Raw genomic sequence first — 6,715 nt, 5'->3', positions numbered from 1 at the left:
GCCCGGCTGCCAAATTCGAAACGTCCAGCGATTGCGTCCACATGAAAGCTGCCAGCACTGAAAGGTCTACCTGGTTTTCACTGTCCCTTGGAACTGCATTCGCTGCCGCACAGACATTCGCGCTCTGCAAAAGCCTTGGTTGTTTATGATGCAACAATGCCTACGTGACTCTGGCAGAGCCCAGCTGCCAAATTCGAAACGTCCCGCGATTGCGCCCAGACGAAAGCTGCCAGTACTGAGAGGTCTACCTGGTTTTCACTGTCCCTTGGAACTGCATTCGCTGCCGCACAGACATTCGCGCTCTGCAAAAGCCTTGGTTGGTTATGATGCAACAATGCCTATGTGACACTCGCAGAGTCCGGCTGCCAAATTCGAAACGTCCAGCGATAGCGCCCACACGAAAGCTGCCAGCACTGCAAGCTCTACCTGGTTTTCACTGTCCCTTGGAACTGCATTCGCTTCCGCACAGACATTCGCGCTCTGCAAATGCCTTGGTTGGCTATGATGCAACAATGCCTATGTGACTCTGGCAGAGCCCGGCTGCCAAATTCGAAACGTCCAGCGATAGCGCCCACACGAAAGCTGCCAGCACTGAAAACTCTACCTGGTTTTCACTGTCCCTTGGAACTGCATTCGCTGCCGCACAGACATTCGTGCTCTGCAACAGCTTTGGTTGGTTATGATGCAACAATGCCTATGTGACTGTCGCAGAGCCCGGCTGCCAAATTCGAAACGTCCAGTGACTGAGTCCACACGAAAGATGCCAGCACTGAAAGCTCTACCTGGTTTTCACTGTCCCTTGGAACTGCATTCGCTGCCGCACAGACATTCGCGCTCTGCAAGAGCTTTGGTTGGTTATGATGCAACAATGCCTATGTGACTGTCGCAGAACCCGGCTGCCAAATTCGAAACGTCCAGCGATTGCGTCCATACGAAAGCTGCCAGCACTGAAAGCTATACCTGGTTTTCACTGTCCCTTGGAACTGCATTCGCTGCCGCACAGACATTCGCGCTCTGCAAAAGCCTTGGTTAGTTATGATGCAACAATGCCTATGTGACACTCGCAGAGTCCGGCTGCCAAATTCGAAACATCCAGCGATTACGCCCACACGAATGCTGCCAGCATGAAAGGTCTACCTGGTTTTCACTGTCCCTTGGAACTGCATTCGCTGCCGCACAGACATTCGCGCTCTGCAAAAGCCTTGGTTAGTTATGATGCAACAATGCCTATGTGACTCTGGCAGAGCCCAGCTGCCAAATTCGAAACGTCCAGAGATTGCGCCCACACGAAAGCTGCCAGCACTGCAAGCTCTACCTGGTTTTCACTGTCCCTTGGAACTGCATTTGCTGCAGCACAGACATTCGCGCTCTGCAAAAGCCTTGGTTGTTTATGATGCAACAATGCCTACGTGACTCTGGCAGAGCCCAGCTGCCAAATTCGAAACGTCCCGCGATTGCGCCCAGACGAAAGCTGCCAGTACTGAGAGGTCTACCTGGTTTTCACTGTCCCTTGGAACTGCATTCGCTGCCGCACAGACATTCGCGCTCTGCAAAAGCCTTGGTTAGTTATGATGCAACAATGCCTATGTGACACTCGCAGAGCCCGGCTGCCAAATTCGAAACGTCCAGCGATTACGCCCACACGAATGCTGCCAGCATGAAAGGTCTACCTGGTTTTCACTGTCCCTTGGAACTGCATTCGCTGCCTCACAGACATTTGCGCTCTGCAAAAGCCTTGGTTGGTTATGATGCAACAATGCCTACGTGACTCTGGCAGAGCCCAGCTGCCAAATTCGAAACGTCCAGCGATTGCGCCCACACGAAAGATGCCAGCACTGAAAGCTCTACCTGGTTTTCACTGTCCCTTGGAACTGCATTCGCTGCCGCACAGACATTTGCGCTCTGCAAGAGCTTTGGTTGGTTATGATGCAACAATGCCTATGTGACTGTCGAAGAGCCCGGCTGCCAAATTCGAAACGTCCAGCGATTGCGCCCACACGAATACTGCCAGCACTGAAAGGTCTACCTGGTTTTCACTGTCCCTTGGAACTGCATTCGCTGCCGCACAGACATTCGCGCTCTGCAAGAGCTTTGATTGTTTATGATGCAACAATGCCTACGTGACTCTGGCAGAGCCCGGCTGCCAAATTCAAAACGTCCAGCGATTGCGCCCACACGAAAGCTGCCAGCACTGAAAGCTCTACCTGGTTTTCACTGTCCCTTGGAACTGCATTCGCTGCCGCACAGACATTCGCGCTCTGCAAATACCTTGGTTGGTTATGATGCAACAATGCCTATGTGACTGTCGCAGAGCCCGGCTGCCAAATTCGAAACGTCCCGCGATTGCGCCCACACGAAAGCTGCCAGCACTGAAAGCTCTACCTGGTTTTCACTGTCCCTTGGAACTGCATTCGCTGCCACACAGACATTTGCGCTCTGCAAGAGCTTTGGTTGGTTATGATGCAACAATGCCTATGTGACTGTCGCAGAGCCCGGCTGCCAAATTCGAAACGTCCAGCGATTGAGTCCACACGAAAGATGCCAGCACTGAAAGCTCTACCTGGTTTTCACTGTCCCTTGGAACTGCATTCGCTGCCGCACAGACATTCGCCCTCTGCAAGATATTTGGTTGGGTATGATGCAACAATGCTTATGTGACTGTCGCAGAGCCCGGCTGCCAAATTCGAAACGTCCAGCGATTACGCCCACACGAATGCTGCCAGCATGAAAGGTCTACCTGGTTTTCACTGTCCCTTGGAACTGCATTCGCTGCCGCACAGACATTCGCGCTCTGCAAAAGCCTTGGTTAGTTATGATGCAACAATGCCTATGTGACTCTGGCAGAGCCCAGCTGCCAAATTCGAAACGTCCCGCGATTGCGCCCACACGAAAGCTGCCAGCACTGAAAGCTCTACCTGGTTTTCACTGTCCCTTGGAACTGCATTCGCTGCCGCACAGACATTCGCGCTCTGCAATAGCTTTGGTTGGTTATGATGCAACAATGCCTATGTGACTGTCGCAGAGCCCGGCTGCCAAATTCGAAACGTCCAGCGATTGCGCCCACACGAAAGCTGCCAGCACTGAAAGCTCTACCTGGTTTTCACTGTCCCTTGGAACTGCATTCGCTGCCGCACAGACATTCGCGCTCTGCAAGAGATTTGATTGTTTATGTTGCAACAATGCCTACGTGACTCTGGCAGAGCCCGGCTGCCAAATTCGAAACGTCCAGCGATTGCGTCCACATGAAAGCTGCCAGCACTGAAAGGTCTACCTGGTTTTCACTGTCCCTTGGAACTGCATTCGCTGCCGCACAGACATTCGCGCTCTGCAAAAGCCTTGGTTGTTTATGATGCAACAATGCCTACGTGACTCTGGCAGAGCCCAGCTGCCAAATTCGAAACGTCCCGCGATTGCGCCCAGACGAAAGCTGCCAGTACTGAGAGGTCTACCTGGTTTTCACTGTCCCTTGGAACTGCATTCGCTGCCGCACAGACATTCGCGCTCTGCAAAAGCCTTGGTTAGTTATGATGCAACAATGCCTATGTGACACTCGCAGAGTCCGGCTGCCAAATTCGAAACGTCCAGCGATAGCGCCCACACGAAAGCTGCCAGCACTGCAAGCTCTACCTGGTTTTCACTGTCCCTTGGAACTGCATTCGCTTCCGCACAGACATTCGCGCTCTGCAAATGCCTTGGTTGGCTATGATGCAACAATGCCTATGTGACTCTGGCAGAGCCCGGCTGCCAAATTCGAAACGTCCAGCGATAGCGCCCACACGAAAGCTGCCAGCACTGCAAGCTCTACCTGGTTTTCACTGTCCCTTGGAACTGCATTCGCTGCCGCACAGACATTCGCGCTCTGCAACAGCTTTGGTTGGTTATGATGCAACAATGCCTATGTGACTGTCGCAGAACCCTGCTGCCAAATTCGAAACGTCCAGCGATTGCGTCCACACGAAAGCTGCCAGCACTGAAAGCTATACCTGGTTTTCACTGTCCCTTGGAACTGCATTCGCTGCCGCACAGACATTCGCGCTCTGCAAAAGCCTTGGTTAGTTATGATGCAACAATGCCTATGTGACACTCGCAGAGTCCGGCTGCCAAATTCGAAACATCCAGCGATTACGCCCACACGAATGCTGCCAGCATGAAAGGTCTACCTGGTTTTCACTGTCCCTTGGAACTGCATTCGCTGCCGCACAGACATTCGCGCTCTGCAAAAGCCTTGGTTAGTTATGATGCAACAATGCCTATGTGACTCTGGCAGAGCCCAGCTGCCAAATTCGAAACGTCCAGAGATTGCGCCCACACGAAAGCTGCCAGCACTGCAAGCTCTACCTGGTTTTCACTGTCCCTTGGAACTGCATTTGCTGCAGCACAGACATTCGCGCTCTGCAAAAGCCTTGGTTGTTTATGATGCAACAATGCCTACGTGACTCTGGCAGAGCCCAGCTGCCAAATTCGAAACGTCCCGCGATTGCGCCCAGACGAAAGCTGCCAGTACTGAGAGGTCTACCTGGTTTTCACTGTCCCTTGGAACTGCATTCGCTGCCGCACAGACATTCGCGCTCTGCAAAAGCCTTGGTTAGTTATGATGCAACAATGCCTATGTGACTGTCGCAGAGCCCGGCTGCCAAATTCGAAACGTCCAGCGATTACGCCCACACGAATGCTGCCAGCATGAAAGGTCTACCTGGTTTTCACTGTCCCTTGGAACTGCATTCGCTGCCTCACAGACATTTGCGCTCTGCAAAAGCCTTGGTTGGTTATGATGCAACAATGCCTACGTGACTCTGGCAGAGCCCAGCTGCCAAATTCGAAACGTCCAGCGATTGCGCCCACACGAAAGCTGCCAGCACTGAAAGCTCTACCTGGTTTTCACTGTCCCTTGGAACTGCATTCGCTGCCGCACAGACATTTGCGCTCTGCAAGAGCTTTGGTTGGTTATGATGCAACAATGCCTATGTGACTGTCGAAGAGCCCGGCTGCCAAATTCGAAACGTCCAGCGATTGCGCCCACACGAATACTGCCAGCACTGAAAGGTCTACCTGGTTTTCACTGTCCCTTGGAACTGCATTCGCTGCCGCACAGACATTCGCGCTCTGCAAGAGCTTTGATTGTTTATGATGCAACAATGCCTACGTGACTCTGGCAGAGCCCGGCTGCCAAATTCAAAACGTCCAGCGATTGCGCCCACACGAAAGCTGCCAGCACTGAAAGCTCTACCTGGTTTTCACTGTCCCTTGGAACTGCATTCGCTGCCGCACAGACATTCGCGCTCTGCAAATACCTTGGTTGGTTATGATGCAACAATGCCTATGTGACTGTCGCAGAGCCCGGCTGCCAAATTCGAAACGTCCCGCGATTGCGCCCACACGAAAGCTGCCAGCACTGAAAGCTCTACCTGGTTTTCACTGTCCCTTGGAACTGCATTCGCTGCCACACAGACATTTGCGCTCTGCAAGAGCTTTGGTTGGTTATGATGCAACAATGCCTATGTGACTGTCGCAGAGCCCGGCTGCCAAATTCGAAACGTCCAGCGATTGAGTCCACACGAAAGATGCCAGCACTGAAAGCTCTACCTGGTTTTCACTGTCCCTTGGAACTGCATTCGCTGCCGCACAGACATTCGCCCTCTGCAAGATATTTGGTTGGGTATGATGCAACAATGCTTATGTGACTGTCGCAGAGCCCGGCTGCCAAATTCGAAACGTCCAGCGATTACGCCCACACGAATGCTGCCAGCATGAAAGGTCTACCTGGTTTTCACTGTCCCTTGGAACTGCATTCGCTGCCGCACAGACATTCGCGCTCTGCAAAAGCCTTGGTTAGTTATGATGCAACAATGCCTATGTGACTCTGGCAGAGCCCAGCTGCCAAATTCGAAACGTCCCGCGATTGCGCCCACACGAAAGCTGCCAGCACTGAAAGCTCTACCTGGTTTTCACTGTCCCTTGGAACTGCATTCGCTGCCGCACAGACATTCGCGCTCTGCAATAGCTTTGGTTGGTTATGATGCAACAATGCCTATGTGACTGTCGCAGAGCCCGGCTGCCAAATTCGAAACGTCCAGCGATTGCGCCCACACGAAAGCTGCCAGCACTGAAAGCTCTACCTGGTTTTCACTGTCCCTTGGAACTGCATTCGCTGCCGCACAGACATTCGCGCTCTGCAAGAGATTTGATTGTTTATGTTGCAACAATGCCTACGTGACTCTGGCAGAGCCCGGCTGCCAAATTCGAAACGTCCAGCGATTGCGTCCACATGAAAGCTGCCAGCACTGAAAGGTCTACCTGGTTTTCACTGTCCCTTGGAACTGCATTCGCTGCCGCACAGACATTCGCGCTCTGCAAAAGCCTTGGTTGTTTATGATGCAACAATGCCTACGTGACTCTGGCAGAGCCCAGCTGCCAAATTCGAAACGTCCCGCGATTGCGCCCAGACGAAAGCTGCCAGTACTGAGAGGTCTACCTGGTTTTCACTGTCCCTTGGAACTGCATTCGCTGCCGCACAGACATTCGCGCTCTGCAAAAGCCTTGGTTAGTTATGATGCAACAATGCCTATGTGACACTCGCAGAGTCCGGCTGCCAAATTCGAAACGTCCAGCGATAGCGCCCACACGAAAGCTGCCAGCACTGCAAGCTCTACCTGGTTTTCACTGTCCCTTGGAACTGCATTCGCTTCCGCACAGACATTCGCGCTCTGCAAATGCC

Source organism: Mycteria americana, unplaced genomic scaffold (assembly GCF_035582795.1).
Source record: "Mycteria americana isolate JAX WOST 10 ecotype Jacksonville Zoo and Gardens unplaced genomic scaffold, USCA_MyAme_1.0 Scaffold_38, whole genome shotgun sequence".
NCBI lineage: Eukaryota > Metazoa > Chordata > Aves > Ciconiiformes > Ciconiidae > Mycteria > Mycteria americana.
The sequence above is the reverse complement of the archived record's forward strand: the minus strand, read 5'-3'. Positions refer to the sequence as shown.